This window comes from Athalia rosae, chromosome 3, assembly GCF_917208135.1.
Source record: "Athalia rosae chromosome 3, iyAthRosa1.1, whole genome shotgun sequence".
In the NCBI taxonomy this organism is placed as follows: Eukaryota; Metazoa; Arthropoda; class Insecta; order Hymenoptera; family Athaliidae; genus Athalia; species Athalia rosae.
The window spans coordinates 21,996,332-22,017,890 of NC_064028.1; the positions used below are offsets into that span (position 1 = coordinate 21,996,332).

At 45.2% G+C, this 21,559-nt stretch overlaps 1 protein-coding gene across 1 annotated transcript in view; it reads right to left on the reverse strand.

Annotated features, from left to right (window-relative positions):
* The window catches only part of LOC105689333 (discoidin domain-containing receptor 2-like), a 65,189-nt gene extending 44,954 nt beyond the window's left edge, over positions 1 to 20,235 (reverse strand). The window contains exon 1 of the mRNA XM_012406252.3: positions 19,447 to 20,235. The gene's annotated coding sequence lies outside the window, so the exon portion shown is untranslated. The remainder of the gene's footprint in view (positions 1 to 19,446) is intronic.
* Between the last annotated feature and the right edge of the window lie 1,324 nt (positions 20,236 to 21,559).

The following is a 21,559-nucleotide window of genomic DNA, read 5'->3' on the forward strand; positions in this document are numbered from 1 at the left end:
TATAGGCGGTTAGCTATGTACGAACCGAGCTTGTAGGGCATATAGTTATATCTTATATACTCCGAGCGGTGGGGAGGGTAGGATGGGAGAAGGAGACGAGGACTACGGTGACGTCGGGGGGTGGTGGCTGGGGGGGGGGGCAGAAATCGTCGAGGAAACCCGGCGAAACTCGCCAAAACTTCGGTGTAATTACACGCATCTCTCGGTGTAGGTAAACTCTTGTCATATCTATCTCGAGGCTTGTACTTTGGCGCCCTTAGCCGCCTTTCACCCCCCCCCCCCCCCTCGCGTACGCCGGGTTTTGCCCTCTGCTCGGTTCGTACGCCGGTTACCAGAAACGCCCAGACTACGGGACCTTAGCTACGCTTCAGTTTCAGCTTCGGCTCGAACCCCGCCAACACAGCCATGAAATTACTCTTGCTTCCTTCGCTAGCTAATCAGCGCGCAACCCCCGATGAAGTGCCTCGCGAGCGAGGATATGAAACTCTCCCCCTTCCGCCCGAGAGGATACCGAGGAACGGAGCGGAGTCCTCGTTTCGGTGGCTCGTCTTTTTTTTTCCCTCTCTCTTTCGACCTCCCCCCTCCGGTGGTTCGCTGGTAGTCGGGAGAGCGCAGGAATTGAAAAGTGCGGAACGAGCGCGAAGAAAAAAGGGCGAAAAGAAGAGTCGACGAGGACGATTAAACAATGAAAACAGCGGCGGAAAAATTAGCGTTTCTTTTTCCCGTATCGCGAGTCGCTACCACCCCATCCGGAATGGCGCGTTTCGAATCACGGTAGGAAAATTCAATATCTCCGCGTTACGGGGTCTCGTTTATTGCCCGTGAAGTTGACAATGCCACGCCGACGCGGCGGTTGGTCGGTGAGCTAGTTTCACCGTTGCAAGTATAACCAATCAAAAGTTCTTCAATGTGTACGGTGCGGACTCTCTGATTCGGTGGACTTGACTGGGGGGGTTACCTTTTTTGCCTACCACCCTCCACGCCAATTACGCGGATTGTTGGAACATTGCGAGGGGTGAAATTACCCCCGCGTATTGTCGAACCAGACGACGAACAGATTCAATCTTTGAAACCGTCTCGTGGTGTTTTTTTTTCTTTTTCTTTTTTGTTTTTTTTTTTTTTTTATTTCTTTCAGGGAACAGTAGGAATGCCTTTTGACGTGAGTCATTTTCATCCGCGTAGCTACCGTCCGTACCAGTCGACGACGCCGACGAAGAGATAAAATCGTTCCTCGGTGAACGGAGGCAAAACCTACGGCGTTGGGATATTCTCTTACGAGGGTTCAATCACAAAGGTCGAATGTAGCAGACGCTCGTATGTGATACATATATGTATAGCCGAGTAAAATGGATGAACGCACGATCGGCGATGATATACGAATAACGAATCCCTTGGTCAAGTGCATTAGTCACCCTTACACGCTTCGTGATTCCCGGTATGACGTTATACGTCAGCTACGGCTAAATTAAGAACGGTTTTTAGACCCGTTACTGAAGCTCTTATCTTATTCTCTCTCGCTCTCTACTCGATCCTCGCTCTTGAAATCTTCAGCTGCGTTCGGCTTCGACGAGACTTGCAACACGCACCGGAAAAGGTACCGTAACAAGCACGAGATACCGAATTATATATTCGCACTCGCATCGACGTCGTCGTCGCGTCGTAAAAACGGGAACGAAAAATGAGCGAATCAACGCTCCTAAGAAAAAGCCGTACAAATGAGTGCGAGCGAAGGATTCGTCGTACAGAGTACTTCGAGGAGGTTCCAGAGAGATATATCGGCGATCGGTAGTCAATAAAACCTCTGCCGCGAAGCGAGATATGAAAATCCTAGACGAATCACGATCGGCAGATAGGGAGGCTGCGGTGTCATCCTATCGGCATATCGACGCCCGTGAAGGGAGGGAGGGGGGGGGTGAGGAGAGAAGGTCGGACTCACGGTCCGTTGGGTACATATTTGGACACCTCACCTACTTCCATTTTCTATTTGTCCTATCGGTTACGAAAGTCAGTCGCCGGCCGCGGATCGACGACGTATAAGCTCGTCTCCCTCCTAGAGCAGGAAGACTTTGACCAAGATGCATCATGGTACGACTGTAGAATACGACGGTGTACGGCGACGTTTCCCGTTAGCGTTATTCTAGCGCGGTGCAGACGCGACAATAAAGCCAATTGTGTGACCCTACGTGAGAAACCGGGGCATATATATATACACGTAGAAAGATTTCAATTAGGGCTTGTTAGGGCAGCAGATGGATCTAATGGTGCTGGTGGTTGCTCACCGCCTCCGTCTGCGCACTCCACATCCAAGATCAGCCCCTCCAATATTCCGTGTTTTCTTTTTTTTCCATTTTTTTTTCTTCTTCTTCTTCTCGTCTTCCTTCGTTTCATTCTTCCTACTCTTGCTTCTCCTCCTTACCGAGTCGAGATCCGACTTAACTCGGTACGTCGAGAAACGACAAACGGACGGACGGACGAACGGACTCGGAGCTCGCGGTATATTTTTATTTACTTTTTTCCGCTCTCTTATTGGTACGTATACATATATGTACACGCGCGCGTGAACGTATGCGTGTGTATATATATATTTCCGGGCGCGCGCGTTATATAGCCGGCGCCGAGCAAAATAAACCCCCGAAAGATTATTCCGGGTCAGCGACCATCGCAATTTTTCTGCCCGCGGAATTAAAGTAGCGGCGTTGCTGTCAGAAATGATTTCTGATCGCTCTGAGCCGAGCTCCCCCCCCCCCCCCCCCCCCCGAAAGAATTTATACTCGGTGGACCATCAATTATAACCGCGTAACCCACAGCGCGCCCGCTTATAACCCACGCCATCCGGAGAGCTTTCGCGTCTTCGAATGTACGAAGTACTCCGTACACACTTTGCGCTCGGATAGCGGCGTTCTTTGTAATTTTAACGCGATCCTCGAATAAATCCTCGCAATTTACGAAGAGAAAAACAAAAAAAAACATAGCGAAGCCTGACGGTATTCCATGTATCAACTGTCTCATTATATCCCACTCCGTGATGGCGTAGAGAATCGCAAGAATCGCCACCGGAAGTAGACCCGAAAAAATTCCTTGCGCGATTCCACCGATCAAGAGATGACCAGAAAAACCAGTCTACCGATTCCGGACTCCCTCTCTCTCTCTCTCTCTCTCCATCTCTCAGCCGAAATACGGACACTTTGATTGATATCTACACGATGGTAACAAGCTGCTACGCGTTCCTGACTACGGAGCTTATATATTTATACGTACATTTATATGTGTATATATACCCTACCGTGTATGTACGCAATCTGTGTGTCGGAAACACGAGGGTAGGTAGTATGGGAAGGACGGTCTTTTTTATCTCCGAAACGTGTACCTTATACACGCACGAGTGGATCATATGTGTATCGATCATCAGCTGCGACCAGATCAGCCGTCCCCGCGGGCGACCGAGGACGTCAAATACGCGAGAGACTAAACCTTCGACGGTAGGGTCGGTCTGTCTGACGCAGGAAGACTCGCAATTCAATATCGCGTGTGTCCTTTTTTATTTTATTTCTTCATTTTTTTTTTCTTTTTTTTTCTTATTTTTTTTTGTATACCTATAGCGGGGAAAAATACACAACGAGCTTTTTTCAATAAAGAAAGACAATAAAATCCGCTTTATCGTTCGCCGGTTGACGGGTGTACGGAACGTATCCGTGTATCGCTGATTTCTTTCGTTTATTTTCTATATCTGGTGTAACGTGCTTTATTTTTATTTTTTTGTTTCTTTCCCTCCGTTACGGAGCCGCGATCAGTTCATTTGTTGTACTTAGAAGAGATAAGAATTTAGATCGGAGTTGCAACGGTTACATATACCGCGTTGCAGTTGCGGTACGAGCACGTAGACTTTTCTCGGTACGTACGTACAATAATCGATATCGGAGCGACGATAAGTTCAATGGAGGTCAATAAGCTAAAGTCTCGAGTCTCGAGTTTCTCGGAGTCGATAAAAAATCGTTGAGCTATCGTAACGTCAATAGAAAATTCATCCGCCTATGAACAATTTGTATGTTCCGCGTGCCCGGTGCGCTCGACGCGCTAACAAAGGTTCTTTGATCTCCGATGATAAATTTTTTTTTTACAAAACCGCCGCAGGTCCGCTAGTTCCAGTGTCCCCCGGGCGTAGTAGAAGTAAAAGACGCGCGCGTCGAAATAAAACCGCTCGCATAATTTCAATTGGAATTCACCCACGACCGCATTAATTAAGTCAACCGGAAGATGATGGAGCTACCGACTTCCGCGCAAGGTCAACGACCCTCGTGAACCGCGATCGTTTAGCATATCGTTTCGCGCTCGGTACCGAACACACACCGAGCGCGTTTTTATATTTCATGCGGCGCCGATGACGGCGATCGACGAATCTTACGGATCCTAATTGATCCCGTGATCGATCGATGTTCGAACTGTACGATTCACCCGACATAAAGTGAAAAATCGAATCCAAAGTCGTTCGTATAAAGCGACGTCGTCAATCGAGTGCAATTTCATCCGGTCAGTTTTTTTTCAAATGCACTTGGCACGAGTCGATCCCCGTTGGTACGTCGAAGTTTTTTCCGCACCTGTTCGCGGATTCGGCTATTCGGGGGTTCGAGCCATTGTGTCCTACCGCGTGGCACGACGTAGGAACGAATAGTTTTTTTCCTCCAACTCTTTCGCGTTTTGTTTGCCGTACGCGGTTCGTCTGGTGCAAATCGTGGGAAACAATGAAAAATATGAAAAGCTATATTTGCGGGAGGAATTCCGCAGTTCGATAGCGGCTGGGTGGGTATCCGCCGTATCCGGTGGAAAGGCCCTACCACCCCCCGCGCGGATTAAAAATCCCCGTCAGTGGCCCCGTGATCCCCTCCGGTTTCGGGCAATTCGCGTATCGCTCGCGCGAGATGGCAAATGCGGGCCAAAATTGCGATAGCTACCGCGTCGTAACGGGGCAAATTTCCACGTTCACGTGGATTCCTTTGTTCGTTAAACGTCGCGACACGTAGCGACACGTAGCTAACGTCGTCCTACTGCAGGTGCATTCTGCGCCGAGCAACGCGATATCATCAAAAGCTATCAGTTTCTGCCTCGCCTTCTCTCTCTCTCTCTCTCTCTCTCGACCCGCTGCAGCAGCTATTCTATGAACGACCCGTTATTTGCCGCCGCCGCTGCTGCCGCTGCTGGTTGCTTCGACGCTGTGTACGTTTGTACGATATGATGTTATGTGTACCACCCGTACACAGGTATAAATGAAGCACGCGTATCCGGTACCACAAAACGTTACCCGCACGCGTCAATCAATTCCGCCATATAATTACTCCGTTGTACGCGGGTATGCGTAATATACCTGTGCGGTGTACACCGGTGAACATTGCAACGGGTCGGACGGATTCAACGTAACGCGTCGCTGCTACGTACGTCTAGGCTACTAGCTTCGGTATACGAGTGTGTTATTACACTCGGCAATTACAGCAATTAAAAGATACATACCCGCTGGAAATTAATCGTCTACGAGTCGCACGGATTAATCGTCCGCTTGTTTATAATCACGGATACGCCGACTGAAATTTTTCGGTTATTTTTTTTTTTCACCGGACGTTTTTCGGAATGACGAAATAAGATTCTTCTCCACGGCATACGCCGAGCGAACATTAGAATATTCTCACGTTCGCCACGTCATCCCCGGATTTCCAGGTGTCGTAGAATCCGGCTACTCCTCCTCGGCTTTAATTCTTCCTTCGTTTTTCATCCCGTTCACGTTCACTTTCACACTGTTCATAAAGTCTCGTACGGAACCGGGGGTGCATCACGCGTCGCGATCACACGCGTGCTTCACGTGTGAGCTTAATATTTTTCCCTCTCCTGCATCGGGGTGGCCGCGTCCGAATCTCCTCCACCCCTGCAGCGTAACGCGGTGCGTCCTTTTTTCTCAGCACCTTCCGGAGCGGAGTTTAATCAACAATTTCTCCTTTTTTCTTCTCTTTTTTTTTCCTCTCTGTGTGTGTGATGTACAAACATAGAACCGACAGTTCACGATGTTCGTACCGACCACCTATTATACACACCTTTACCCACACCGTACCTACGGTTGCGGACGGTGACGGGGTGACGGTGCTAAGCTACCGGTGTGCGGAGGTTGGAACCCGAGAGCACGTGACGCGCATTTATATCCTCCGTTTCGTATTTTTTTTTTTTTTTTTTTGTCAACGGGAGTGAGCGAGATGCCGAGCGAGCCAAATTTCCAAAGGTTATAGTCGGCGGAGCATTAATCACGCCGGTACGTCGCTCGAGCTAATAACCGGTCGCCGGACGTCTTTGGACACCTCGCTCTTCCCTCTACCTTCCCTCTAGCAACCGACGTACCTAGCAGCTAGAGTCGCGCGGTTCGGCCGTAGAATTTTTTTTTTTTCTCACGAAAGAAAAATAAAGAAGATCAACGGCGGCAGCGACGGTGGTGGTAGCGGTGTTGTATCGAACGGCCACTTTTCTAATCGACCTCCAACCCCCATCGACCCGAGGTTGGACCAAACAAAGCTCGGAGCAATCCGGGTCACGGAAGATTTTAACGATTCTTTCCGGAAACAATGAGAGAGCGATTGTGTCGTTCGGATGGCGTAGGATGTGTGCACCGGTTCCGTTTCTGCACCGTCCTGCGTGACACGTTCGCGTTTGCGATAGAAAAATTCCCGTACCATGTGAACGAAAACGTTTTACAATCGCGCTCCTGATACGCATCCATCTCCATCTCCGTTTTCGTCTCTCTCTGTCTCTCTCTCTCTCTCCCTCTCTCTCTCGGTCGTTCACATTTAAATATCACTCAAGTTGACGTGCCCCGAATATTATGTCGATATTACATTCTTGAAGGTTGCTGCACAGCTCGGTTGTAATAACGATATTAAAGTTAACGTCACGGATCATATAACTCGAATTATTTTTAAAACAATATATACAAGATCGTCGAACGTCGTGATTCCCTTCGGATCGTCTTTCGGTTGGATCCCGAAAGAGAAAAAAAAAACAGAAAAAACGTCGAGTAGATAATAAAAATCTTGTCGCATCGTAAACGAAAGTGTTTCCCTCTTAAAAACTTCGACTTATAATCACGATTCGGATGAACCGAACCGAGTCATGTTTAACTCTTGACATTATCTGACGAGTCGTCTGCAATTGACCCGTGAAATGCGATCGTTTATTGGTCACGTGACGCGTCGCATCTTGAGAAGAGTATCGTCGTTATTACGACAAATAAAAAAAAGAGATATTCGATAATGATTAAGTTTCTTTTATTTTTTTTCCCCCCCTCGTCTTTATTCTCAAGTGCGATTCACGCATCTTACTCTGAAATACTTTGTGCAACGTTGCGACGAGTGTGCAATACGTAGGTAGCGTGTGAACCGCACCGATGAGAAAAAGGAGGAATAAAATAAAAAGGAAAAAGTCCGCCAAGTTCGTGACGTCCCGCGAAAGAAGCCGCGTGGCTTCTCTCTTATAATATACGTGGTGGGAATGAAAAAGTTTTATTTTTTTCGGCGGAGAGAAAGTAAGTAAGTTTCACCCTCTTCCCGGTTTCGGTAGCGACACTCAATTTCAGCCACAAGTCATCGGTCGTAATTATAATATAGAGCGACGTCGACGTCAGCCACCCCATCGCGTTGCCTGGTACGGCCCTGGAATTCTCATCCGTTGCATACATATATACACGTTACATATAAATTATTTTTTATTTTTTTCTCCTTTGGCGTATACCTCGGTTCCCCATTAAAATTATGTGACCATTTTATATTAACCCTGCTCCACGTTTTATACCCCCCGAAATTTTTTTTTTTCCCTCCCTCTTCTTTTTCTCCGGCAAAGCCCGTAATATAAGAGTAAATAAGGGAAGTTTTCGCCCTCGTAAATATATATAGCTGGACTACCGCTGCAATTCGCCCCCATCCCTGATGGGTTTCGAGTTGGTAATATTATACCTTTATTTTTCATATTTATTCTTATTCCCTTCTTTTTCTTTCTTTTTCTCTCTCTCTTTCTCTCGAGTTTTAAGCCTAATGCATTTTAATGCCCCTTCTGCAGGGGCATAGATTGATGACGGGCAACGAGCGAGCGGTCTCGCTTTTTTAAGAAAATAAAAAAAAGAAAAAAAAAAAACTTTCGCGTCGATATATAATTCTCCCTTCTTTCGATCGTATTATGTGCCGCTGCACCGTTGCGGTTGCGGCCATTTATACACATCACGGGATCGCTTCGCTCATCCATTCAAAACCGTTTAACTAAACCAATAGTTGTCCATGCGGTGTTCGAATCGACTCACCCTTCCAACTGACGTTAAACCCTAACGTATACTTTGGAGTACGCGGAGCGCGAGTATATTCGGGGTAACGTTCGTGCCCGGAGACAAAGTTTGTTAACGTTCCGATAATTGAGGCCGACTAGACTGAACAAACTGGACTGATTACGCGTGGAGCGCCGGAAGAAATGGAACCACCCAGTTCGGAATCGTTGAGTCGTTAGAGTCCTTCGTGTGCGGTCCGTTATGAATTCAAATTCCTCCCCTCGTTCCCTCTTCGACGTCGTCGCGATGTGCAGCTCGCGTCGTTTCGGTGACCGAGCGCGTTAAACTTGCAATCAAAGCTTCCGTGTGCAGAAAAAAAAAAGAAAATTCGTTCGCTTCTACCGCGCTGCCGCGTCAACTTGGCAAATAAATGCGGTGGAGACGTATAAATATTCATCGTGTGTTCGAAAATCCCGTGTGCACGCCTCGCGTACGCGTATATTCCTCGGACTTCCAAGATTCGCACCAATAAATAGAAATTCGCGCCGGTACTCCTGGACGGTCGTCTACCCGGGTAGGTGTGTTTCGAGGGAATTTTACCACGATTTTTTTCTTTCCGCATTCGCCACCTCGTCAATTTTCAACAGACCGGGGCGAGGGGTTGCCACCGCATCGCGTGATTGAGGTTCGATATGGCCTCGGGTCTAACTGCGCCGTCCAATCCACGTCGACTTTTCAAATACAATTCAACGCTGCGATAGAAAAAAAAAAAAAAAAAAAAAGGAAAATAGACCAGCCTGGTTACGGTGCACCTGCATCTCGTCTCATCTAGTCGCGTCTCGTTCTCGTCTGTGGCTTGCAAAATAGATGCGATACTTCTTTTTTGCGGTTCTTTTATTTCATCTCCTTCGTCTACATCCGGAATTCCTCTCTCCTGTAAAATTCTACATTACGGAGTAGGTAGCATTAAAAAAAAAAATTGGCTTTGAGGTACATGTGCTCTTCGTTTCTCGTCAGTCGAGTTTCACGAAAATGAGATTATAGTTTGTTTTTTTTTTTTCTCGTTCCAATTTAGTTACTCGAAAATTCACCGATAATGGTAATTTTCGATGCTACCCTCGGTACACGGTGAGCTTTTGTTCTCGATGATACCGCGAACGCGGTTCGAATCGGTACGGCGGATTGTAAAGAAACTAAAAATAAAAAATGAGAAAGTGAAAGAATAAATTTCTTCATATAAATAAATATTATACCTGTATAGATTCGACTGCAGAAGAATTGCATTTATAAATTATAACTTTTATCCGGGGAAATGAGACTCTTCAATTACGTGCACATAAGAATAATAACGAGGGTCTGGCTAGCTAGCTTGCAATATAACTTTTACCAGTACCGAGTATAATATCCTTCACAAAAAGATCCGTGAGTCGCCTTCGCAAAACTTAATAAACTTTTCTCTCCCTTCTCATACATCTCGCTTCTCTTCTACTCCCCCCCCCCCCCCCCCTCCGGCGTTTCTTTCACTCTCATATACTTCTCACCGCATCGACTTTACCGATTATACATATATACATGTAGACCTAACAATAAATATACCTTATACAATACCGGGTTATACAATAAAATATATATCACCAGTGTCCTCTACTTTTTCCGAACTCACCTCGCTATTTGTTCCTGCTCTGTTCATATAAAAATTTTCTCTTTTTTTTTAAAAATCAGAAACAAAAAAATAGAAAGAATATCACGTCCTCTTTTTATTTTCAAGTGTTAAGTTGATGTCCAAACTCGAAGAATCCATGGATTCAACTTCAAGTGGTTGGATTTTCACTGGGATTTATCGTATTGGATATACGAAGCTGAAGTTTACCTTGCGCGATCCGAGGGTACGAGTGGTGAGAAGGCCAAGGGGGATACAGGCGACGCGCAAGGTAGGAGGTACGGGGTAAACGGGTAAACGAAGGTGAACGCGTGGAGGGTAATAAGGTAATACGAATGAGCCATGAGAGAAGCAGCGCGGCAGCGGCAGAGCGGGTCTAACAGCCAGTTCAGCTTTAGCTCTCAGTTGGCTCGGTTGTTAATAATAGGTGGCATATAAATCAAAGCTCCATTCTCGTCTTTATTGCTCTATTAAATGGGACAGCTGGTGCCTCGGTCCCTCCGCGTCCCTCCGTATCCCTCATCATCCCTTCTCGTCACCCCCCTTTCGTTCCACATTGCCCCGGTCGAGTAAACGTCGTCCCGGTGCCGGCGAACTACCCCGAGCACTAAAGAGGGAGAGAGAGAGAGAGGAGGAGGAGGAGGTCGCGTACGTGGCGGGGTTCTTTCTCTCTCCCTCTCTCTCTCTCTTGTTTTGCGGGGCTAAACGTACACGGCGAATATCTCCCCTGCGAACCCCATGAGCAGAAGGTACATTTGTCTAATACTACGCTCTCTGCCCTCCGCGACCCCCTCCGCGCCCCCTCCTCTCTCCGTCTCTCTTTCTCGATCCGGCTGTCTTTCCTTCTTCAAGAAGGGCGCAATATGGCCGGTGTGGTCTATAAAGTTATACGTATCAATCCGTATCACCCCTGGCCGTTGCAGCAGCCAGCCTCGCGCCATATTGAGTTAATATTATCAACTGCAGTTAAGAGACTCCCCGAACTCCCTTTCGCGTGTACGCGTTACACCCACGTTAAATGTATGTGCACGCTGTATATATACGTAGGAACGTGTGTGTATATATATATATATATACGTGTATCCTGGAACGGTAAACGCGATGCGGTGCCGCGGGTATTAGCTTATCGGTTCAACCACTCCCTCTCACTCCCTCCCTCCCTCCCTCTCCCTCTCTCTCTCTCTCTCTCTCTCTCTCTGCAACTTCGCGCGCCAGTTGACGGAGTAATTATTTTAGTCGATGATTGAATCGCTCATTTGCCACAGCAGTAGCTGCTAGCCGTTACCCGAAAATGTTATATACGCTATACGCGGAGGTGGAGGTGGAGGTGGAGGTGGTGGAGGAGGTGGTAGGCATACACCACCTCGACGCACTCGTCTCGTTCGCCAACGTTTTCTCCTCATCCCTCTCTGTTTTCCGTACGTCACGTGTGTGGCCGGAACGGTTATAACTAATCATGAAAATAATTAGTCTGCCCGCGATTATGTGCTCACCTATGTGGCGCCACTTAAATATAATTTTGTATTATAACACCACCCCCGTAACCGAGTAGCTGAGCGCGTCTAAATTTATCGGCGAATTTTCGCGAGTTTAAATATATCCGAATACGGCGTCGGAATTTGGTTCGTCACTCGCTCGAGAATCTCCACGGGATAATCCGGGGCTAGGAAATGTTTGAAATTTTTTCTTGCTCTCCGACGGGGGATGGTGGAAATCAAAAATTTTCTACAATACACGGCGCACCTTTGCCCATATACCTACTTATTCCGGTAAATCAGTTTTCACGGCATCGGATTAGCTTTGATCGAATATAATGGCGATTCTTCCGTTGTAGTACACCGCCAGCCATACCGGGGGTGCATGGGGGTAGCCATTATTCGCGTTGCTTTTTCGTCAGAACAAGAGAATTAGTCAGGCAAGCCTCGAGGATTTAGTTTCGTTGATAAGTTCGACGATCGTACGTGTATATGTATGTATGTACACTACACGTTTTCGTGTTTCTCCACGTGCGAGGAAAGAGAGAAGAAACGCCAATAATACAGCGAAGCTTTTCACGTCTCGGTTCTATCGGAGCATGCATAATATATCGTGTATAATGCGGGGCAGCTGGAGCCCATAAAGTTTATTATAAAATGGGCTTGGTAGTTCGGGTCCATTGTATCGACTGAAAGAATTGGACGCATCGCGTATCCGACCCGTGTAGGGTATTACCGCGTGGTACGGGGTGTCCCTCGGTACCCTGCACTCTAAAGAAAAGTCAAAGGACTCAGCGTCCCCCCACGGACGAAAATCCGACTCGACGGGCGCGCCGTGTACCCCCCGTAATACTCGTCGTATCGCCGTATTACCTTCGACCCCTGGGGACGCACGGTAATAAGACTCTCGATTTTTACCCATTCAACGCGATTTACACCGCGGGGTTTCCTCGGGCGTTGCTTTGTCGAAAAACACCGTCGAATATCGCCGCCGCCGCCGCCGCCGGAGACTCCCGTTTCTTTCTCTCGATGAATGTCTCCTTTTTTTATTTTTTGTCGGGACGTGCGAAGCTGCGTCTCGTACGCCGTAAGTGGATTATTAAAGTTATCGATCTAATGGGTTAAACGGCGCGTATCGAAACCCATCGGGACTCTGTGCCGATCGGCATCGTCAAGACGGGTAATTGGATGATCTCGTCAGCGCGAGGTGTCGCACCTATAATCGCCGCGTGGATGGATCGACGTTTTTTATTTTTATTTTTTTATTTTTTTTTTTTCTACATATAAAATACATCACGGATACACCGTACAATTTTCCATCGGGTGAATTATTGTAACGAGTGTAGATGCTCGCGCGATACACGAGGGCGCGCCAGCTACGAGTTAGTTTTCATCTCGGTACATAATTCCCGTCGAATAAATATGTATTACATATTTATGTATATTCACGTAGAGACTCGTCCTCGTCTGGCCGGGTACACCCAGTTTCCGAGGGGGCGAAGAGGAGGAAGAAGGGGGTGGGGGTGGGGTGGGGAATAAGTTTTTCTGTCGCGTCGGATATCCCAAGTTCGTAATTGGCCTGGTTATAAATGAGATCAGGATGTTACGACGCCGCTATACTTTTTATAATCCTCTCCGCTCCCGCTCGCGTTTCAACTTCTCGATGTCGGGTAGTTGCCTCCCCTTTTCCTCCGTTACAACCAACCGTGGTGCGGAGCTGGCGAGCTTCGAATTCAACGACGAGCTTCGACGACTTATACCATCGACTTCGACTACGATAATTGGCCGTTCCAACGACTCCCGGCAGCTTCTTCTCCGCGCGCGATGCATTCGAATCGGATTGAAATCATATGTGCTATACGTAGGTAGGTATATATATATATCTATATACCTGTACCACATTGAATTGAGATGACCGGCGGAACTGGAGTCCAGCCCTCCTCCTCGGCGCTCCGCTTCTTCTTCTTTTTTCGTCGTTCCTCCTACTCTCCGCCGTATATCGCCAGTTTATATGCATAGTTTTTTTTACAACGCACGTATATATATGCACCGAGAAAATTCACTCCACCCCGTGTATTATACATATTCTTTCGAGACACACGCGTCCAGCGAATGCAATCTTGACCTCACCTCTTTATGGAAATGCGGGGATATATCGCCGATATATTTTCCATGCATATTATTTTATTTTATCCCATTTCATCATCTCCTTCTTCTTCTTTTTCTTCTCCTCTCACAGGGATGGAAAATTTTTCGGCGTCTCGTTTCTCGAGGTGGAAATATTTGTGCTCAGGGTTATTGTAATATAGACGTGCGGCGTCGAGTACACGTGGTCACGTTTGCGGCGTCGAGGTATCCGCTTACGCGATATTTAAACTAGATCCCCCCCCTAGTCCCCTTGCCGCCCCGTCCTTTCGACCATTAAGGACCTTTGCGGTGGCGCGTTTCGGGTACACACCACCTATGCGCGTACGTATGTATGCGTACGTTTGTGTACGGAAGAGTGGAAAAAGGGTTGTTTGAACGGGTCGAAGAGGATGAGGACGACTGAGGGAGAGGGAGGAAAGGAAACGACGCCCGACGTTGCGTCACAATTAGTGGAGTGTATTTAAAAATGAAGGTTTGAATTCCCAGCCCGATAATTAGCCGGTTGTGGGAAGTCGTCCCGTCGTCACCCGCCCGCCCGCCCGCTCGCGCGCGCGCGCTTCGTACAGTTTCATGGGAAAAGTAGACAATGCGGTTCCTGTCGTCGGAGTTTTAAGGAGCGCGACGCCAGAAAAATAGAACGAGATGAAAACGGGGAGGCGAGAGATGTGCAAAGAGAATACGAAAGTAAAATGGAATACGAAATGAGGGGTTTTCTTGTCCACTACCACCTATACAGACGTACACCGCAATCGACCCAACGTCCTTTGGGATCGCAACGCGTAGGCGGGTTATATCCGTCCAGCTCGTCGTACGTAAACGTCGCTCTTTACTCTTTACTTTCCTCCCCCCCCCACCCCCGATTCCTCGTATGCATCCGACAGCTAACTCTACCAAAGGGGTGGGTTTCGCTCGCCACCGCGACACAGACGAGAAAACTTTTTCAAAAGGTACGTACAAAGGGCGCACCCGCATATAAGTTAACGATTAAACGGTAACAATTTATTCCGGACTCGGGAAGAAGAATTTCCCGTCGTAGAGAGGAGCAAAAAAAAAAATGTCAGCTTTTCCGAACTTCCCGTATCTTTTGGAAAGAAATTTTTCACGATCGGACGCGGTGGGTTGTTTTTTGTATCCTATCACGATTACACACGTGATAGTCGCGTGGCACTCCTACTTTTTATTTTTCAATATATATATATTTTAAGTTAACGAGATCTATTTATGCGTTTATTTTATAATATACGCCGAAGAAAGTATAAATTTTCATGCTACAGCGTCCGTTGTACGTGTGTATGTTTTCAACCCGTTGCTGCTCCTGCCGCTGCTGCTGCTGCTGCTGCTTTCTTGATTGCAAATTTATAGACCTGACCACACAGCAGCCTACGATCGCATAAATTCCAATCAATTCCGCACAACCAGCAACAACTAATAGCCTTCCCCTCGCCCGTAGCCTTCTCATAAATCGTTAATAATAAATTCACTAAAAATATATACTACGTACAAATATATATATACGCACTTTATACGTACAAAATTGAGTGTGAGAGTGAAACAGTAGCCATAATTGATGGCTTTTTACGATTGCCACGCTGCACGATACGATAAAATTCTCTCAAGCTGCCGATCATTTCGCCATTTAACAAATTTTTTTTCCCCCCCTCCCCCCCTTATGCGATTTTAATCTCCTGCTTTACCGATCGAGCGAAACTTTTACCAAACTCCAAAAAATCTGACCTACAGGTCTTTGCAAAGTTATATAATCAATCTACGTTTTCATTACAACCCCCTCCATTGAAGAGAGGAAGAAGATTTTTTTCTTCATTCTCTCCATTTCGTTGCGGGCGTTATTTTTTTTAAAAAACCTCCCAGTATTCACCCCTGAACGGGGGTACGAAATAAATAAAATTGCAGCCGTAAGATATACAGGTTAAACACATAAATTCTTGGAGTCGCTACTATTGCATTTGTATAAAATGTGAATTGTATTTTCCATGAGAGCGATTTAAGAGGGAAAATATGAGGTGATCTTCAACGTCGCCTGCGACTGTACGTATACGTATACATATATACGTATATAATATCCAAGAGGTATGTAAAACGAAGGCAGATGGGATATACATATATAATATCATAACGTACCCGTATTATACATATACGTGGAGCTTAAAGCAAGTTTCCGTTGCAACAATCACACGCGTTATTAGCATACCTACGTCGAGTATTTAGGATGAGTTACGAGCCGGTGTATATATCTATATATGTGTAATATCAGGTATGTACCATATACCTGGCATATAACCTCGGAGACGCGTTTATCCCGCAAGAATATTCGGTGCAACGTTCCCCGACGACGGAGGACCACGGAGAAGCGCGACGTCTGCAGGTGTAGGAAGAAGAAGAAGAAGAAGAAGAAGAGAGCCGGGCTTCGCTATCCCGTAGGAAAACACACCGTCCCGTTGCAGCGTTTATTATCCGTATACGTAGACGTGCGCATATGTGTCTGGATGCATATTTTATCCCTTTAAGCGTCGGGGATCGAGCTGGATACATTTTATACGGGGAATTCGGTGAACGTGCGGGATTTTGATTCGACTATACGAACGAGGAGGAAGTTGCGGAGGAGAGGTGGCGGGTAGACGGTTACGCGACGATGGTGATCGGTGCGGGGTTCGCGTCTACCAAATCAAATGAAATTTACGATCGGTTTTAATACGCCGTTGAGTAAATTTCGTGCCATATGCACGGTGTACGCGTGTGTAAACGTAGTTCGAGGGCTCGCGGTGCGGCGTTTACAAGCGCAGAGAAGTTGAATGAGCTTGAAATTCTGACGTGCGAGTCGCACGCGGTGGTATTTGTTATACGGAAACGAGAGGGATGACAAATGGCCGACCAGCAGCGAATGATTGAATCGTTTTTACTTTATCACCGTAACTCCCGGTGCCGCCGGCCCGCTCACTGCATTATAACGCCCGGCCCTATCGATGCGCCCTGATCGATTATTGAATCGAACTTAAAAACGCGAACGCCCGTTCCTCTCTCTCTCTCTCTCTCGCTCTCTCGCCGATCGTCCCGCGACACGATCTCGTCGTTGTCATTTCGGAGCGACAATTTTATCCGTCCGATGAATAAATCCCCTTTCATTTCGCACGCATTATCGAACGACATTCTGTATCGGCGATTTTACAACCTCCGATCGCCGATATTTCGGAGTGCTTTTCTCTATTAACACGATCCCAGGATTATCTCTACTCGATTTGTAGCGTCGACGATCCGTTCTTTTTTTCTGTTTATTCGACCGATGAGTTCGACTCTCGTCGTTGCACGATTACTTGCATACCTGCCATTCCCGTGCGAATGTAATGATAAAGATGGGATAAAAACTTATGCAAATCTTTAGTCTTCTTCTTCTTCTCCTCTTTGTTTTTTTTTTTGTTTTTTTTTTTGCACAATGCATTTCCTTATCTCATCAATTTATTGCGACTCTCGCGCGCGAATCGTTGACACAAGAACTTTTTTACTCCTTTACCTTCGTCTTGGTCTTTGCCTACCACACGTTATGTCTGCACCGATGGCAGAGGTACGTTTCTAAAAAGAATTAGGTGTATCTCAATATTCGTTGCATCTTAGGAACTAGTTTTCGAACGTGTCGATTACGCGATATGATATCGAGACACCGACACGAATTTCAGAACGATTAGCATAATTGTATCAGAAAAAGAGACGACGTGGAATTGATTTAGAAACTGGTCTGTAGCTTGTTGTGCGGTAGGATCGAAATTCCAGCCATTCAGTTACACGGAATTCATGCATCTTTTCATTATTTCAGTTCTAATTTCAATCTCCTTCGACTTTTTTTTTTTTGTTCGTCGTTTTTTATTTTCACGGACGGCAGCAGGTTGAAAATCAGGAGTCGACGTACCTCTCGGAGGTGTGCGGAGGACGTTGAGAACTTTACTCGTCTATCGATTCGGTCTTCAGCTCCTACTACGGCACGGAAAGTAGTCTTTATACCCTCACGCTATCTGCACCCGTAATACCTACCTACCTACCTACCCCGTGCGATGTGGTTCTACCCATACCGGTAAGTATTGTAATAACGACACATACTGCAGTGTCAAGTTTTGACCTATCAACATTTTTTCGATAAATAAAAAAATGGAAAAACTATTCGAAAATTAGATGACATCGGGAGAGAAGTAGAAGAAAAAAATTGCGGGGGTCGGTCGGTCTGACCGCGAAACTTTGTCGGGTGGTGGACTTAAATTTAATTTTTTTTTTCTTTCTCTCCGATTCTCGGTCTCTCCGCACGATCCGGCGGTACGTTTCTTTCTTCCCTCCCGAACACCCAATTACGAGAAAACTTTATATCGCTCTCGCATGCAGTTCGAGGAGCGCGTTAGGTCCTTCTTTTACATATCCCTAAGGGTTCGGCTATACGCGCTTACAAGCTCCGAATTTGAACCCAATTTTGCGAGCGTTTCACGCACGCGATGGAGTGTGACATATGAACGATTCTTTTTATTATATTCCGTATGTTCCGTATAACCGTACCTCTATATATACATATACGTACGTATATCCCGGCGGAATATCGTATGTCTGTCCATTCAATGAGCGCGCCATACATTCGATACTACCCCTGCGTTGAAATACAACGCGTGTAAAATGAACGTGTCTCAAAATCGTCGGAAAAAAAAAAAAATAAATAATACAATTTATACACGTTTCCTTCCCTCATCTGGCCAGGGGATGTGGATCAATTGTTGTAATATTGTAGGGAAAACGTGAAAATCGACGTTTCTGCCCTTGCGATTTTTCAAGGGCGTCGATTAATCATGGGACGTTGTATTTTTTTGGTTTTTTTTCACCGCACACACGTAGTACGTTACGTGTACATATTTTTTCGCAGCTTTCTATATAGTTATAAATTCACGTCCGATATTATGTAACCGATACACCACCGGCGAACGGCCATTGCTACGGGTCGGGAGTAAAAAGCTTCTCGCGTACCGATATACCTATACTTATACGGGTATATCGAAAGGAATTCAATTTCGCACGCCGTACTCGGATTTCCGGTAGAAATCTGAAGAATTTTATCCCATCCTACGGGAACGCCGAACCGCATAACACCCCCGGCTACACACCGTGGATGTTACAAAATCGGCGGGAGGTTTCATTTTTTATTTTCATTAATAATTTTTTTTCTCTCCGTCTCTCTCTCTCTCTCTCCCTCGCCTCTACTTTCACCCGTACCAATCGAGTCTCGACGACGTCGCGAGGTATTCATATTGGTTTTAATTTCTTTTTCATTCTATATAATTTTATCAATTCTAATCCGTATATCTGTACGTTACGTTACGTACGTATGCACATACCCGCGAGTATACCATATCCTAACGGATCATTCGTGAGATTAATTTTCATTCATATTCATGCTAAAATCCGAATATACATGAGCTGCTGTGGCGCAGTGATGAATAGCCATCAGGGAAAGTACCGGGTAGGTAGGTAGGTAGGTAGGTAGCTACGTTAAATGCGTGGAGAGGGAAGCTCGAAAAAACCAATTGAAATTACCCTACGGTTAATAGACCTGATATGTGACGTTAAATCGAAATATATAGTTCGTCACGATTTGAACGAATTTTTTCAGGAACAATTATAAACGTAGATTAGGACATAGGGGGATGCGGGGCAGAATGGGGTGGCTCAAAAATTTTGTGAAAATTTTTTTAAAATGATCGAGAAGGACTTCAAACGTCATTCTGGATGTAAAATTCTTTCATTTTTTCTTTTCTCATGGATTCTTTAAATGCCCTGTTTTGCCCCGCCCACCTCTGTATTTATATGTATCTGTATATGATAATTGAAAAATCTCTCACCTTTGACACTTGGTATCCAAACTTTCGATGTGTATAAAAAACGATTGCACTCACACACACACTGCGTTTTATTATACGTATATATTTATATACTTCATGTATAGCAAAAGGGTGCGAAAAAAAAAAAAAAAAAATTTTTTTATAGTATACAACACTTGAGCGACAACTTTATAATGATCGCAAACTTCTAATTAATACGTATACGTATATAATTAGCCGATAATTAATTTACATAACTTTTTAATTACACACACATGAAAAAAAGAAAATATAGAAAGTCCGGATCGATGGTAGAAAATAAAAATCCGAAGCACGCTTAATTATATCCAATAAAATTTCACAGAAAAAAAAAAATATGACAAAAAATAAAATAATAATTATCGAAGTATAACTATTTAATCATTCTTTTAATTTTGTTGAAATCGAATTTTTTTCATTTTTTTATAGCATAGTGAAACGGATCACTTCTCATGGAACTTCGTTTAATTTGAATGATTGATTGATATCGGGAGAAGGAAGGGAAGGAAAAGAAAATGAATAAATATATTTTTCTTCTCTATAATTTTTAAAAACAATTTTTCTTTTTTTTTGCGTTATTGACATTTACTGTGCACGATGGTTCGTGTAAATAAAATATGAGGACACATCGATACCTCCGTCCTCGAAGGCGCCGCGGCACTAACTGACAAGCTGACGGTGGGTTGAATTGCTGAGGGCTTTAAGGCGCCAGGTTGATACTATACCGAGGGGCGCCTGATGCTGACACGCGAACGCTGTCTGGTGGAGAAACTGCGAACTTATAGCTATGTACTATGTGCACATATGTACGTGCGTACACATATACATACAATACATACAATACATATACGTATATGTATACGTATAATATATAAGTATGTATAACTGTACGGACACGCTCGTATAAGGGTAGGTCGGTAGGTAGGTAGGTGGGTGGGTAGGTAGAAACTCAAGGGAGGAAATATACGCGGTGGTAGAGAGTTGTCGAGTAATTTGGTAAAGGAAAGGAATTAGAAGGGGTTAGATTAGAGATTCCAAAATAAATTAAATCTACTACCTCGTGTGCGTATATGCAATTATACATACGTGCATGTCATGTACACTATTCACGTGACACTCGTATGTTAGGCTCCACTCATTACATTGCTCGCGTACATAAGTTGGTAATTATTTGCGGAGGTTTTCGTATAATTTCCTTATTGGTTGAAATATTTTCGTCTGATATTTGTACAGAATACACCGAGCTTGTATATCTCTACAACACGACGATAGGTAATATCTGGTAATATAATTTCAGCGGACCTTATCGATTTTTCTTTTGAATTTTACCAACACCAGTTGGTAGACGCGAGAGCCTTCGGAACCCCACAGCTTAATTAAATCGGGATAAACATGAAAACTTTTTTAGCAAACCTCATCCAAATTATTTCCCTATGCCGTACAGCCGCTGTACGTGTGTATATATACGTTTACGTGCACGTGTAGATGCAGAGGTAGCGTAACAACACCGGTGTTTCTGATGCGCGAGGAAAACAGGAAGGAGAATCGTTCCCGGTTTCCCGTTACGTCAACGCGCCAATGGAAAACCGATAATTTCAGTTTCATATTTCTACACTCTACTTGGTAAGTATATACTCTATGTACGCACACGTATAATATAATATCGTTTGCCAGACTCCGTTTTCAGAAATTACGTGTAAACGGTACTCCATGTTTAACGATCCGAACGAACATCGGAAAAAGTTGGACAAAAAAACCCAAGGGAGATTGAAAAAAAGAAAAAATTCGCTCAACCGCGCCAAGTTCGTGCCAATCGACTAGCGATACACTTTGAAAAATAATAACGAATCGAAAAAAGAAACGAATTCGATAGCAAAAAAAAATCACGTTGAAAATCGGACGTACTGCGCTGGTGCAAAGAATGAAAGCGAAAAAAATTTCAAAATTTTGTTACACTATACCTCGTAAATACTTCGACAACTTGTTAGCAAAGAAAATATAGCTACTACGGTCGCCGAGGATCTGACCTGAGGAGATATTTTTTTACGACCGTACATCTAGGTATATCCTTTTTAAATCTCCGACTCGTTTGCTT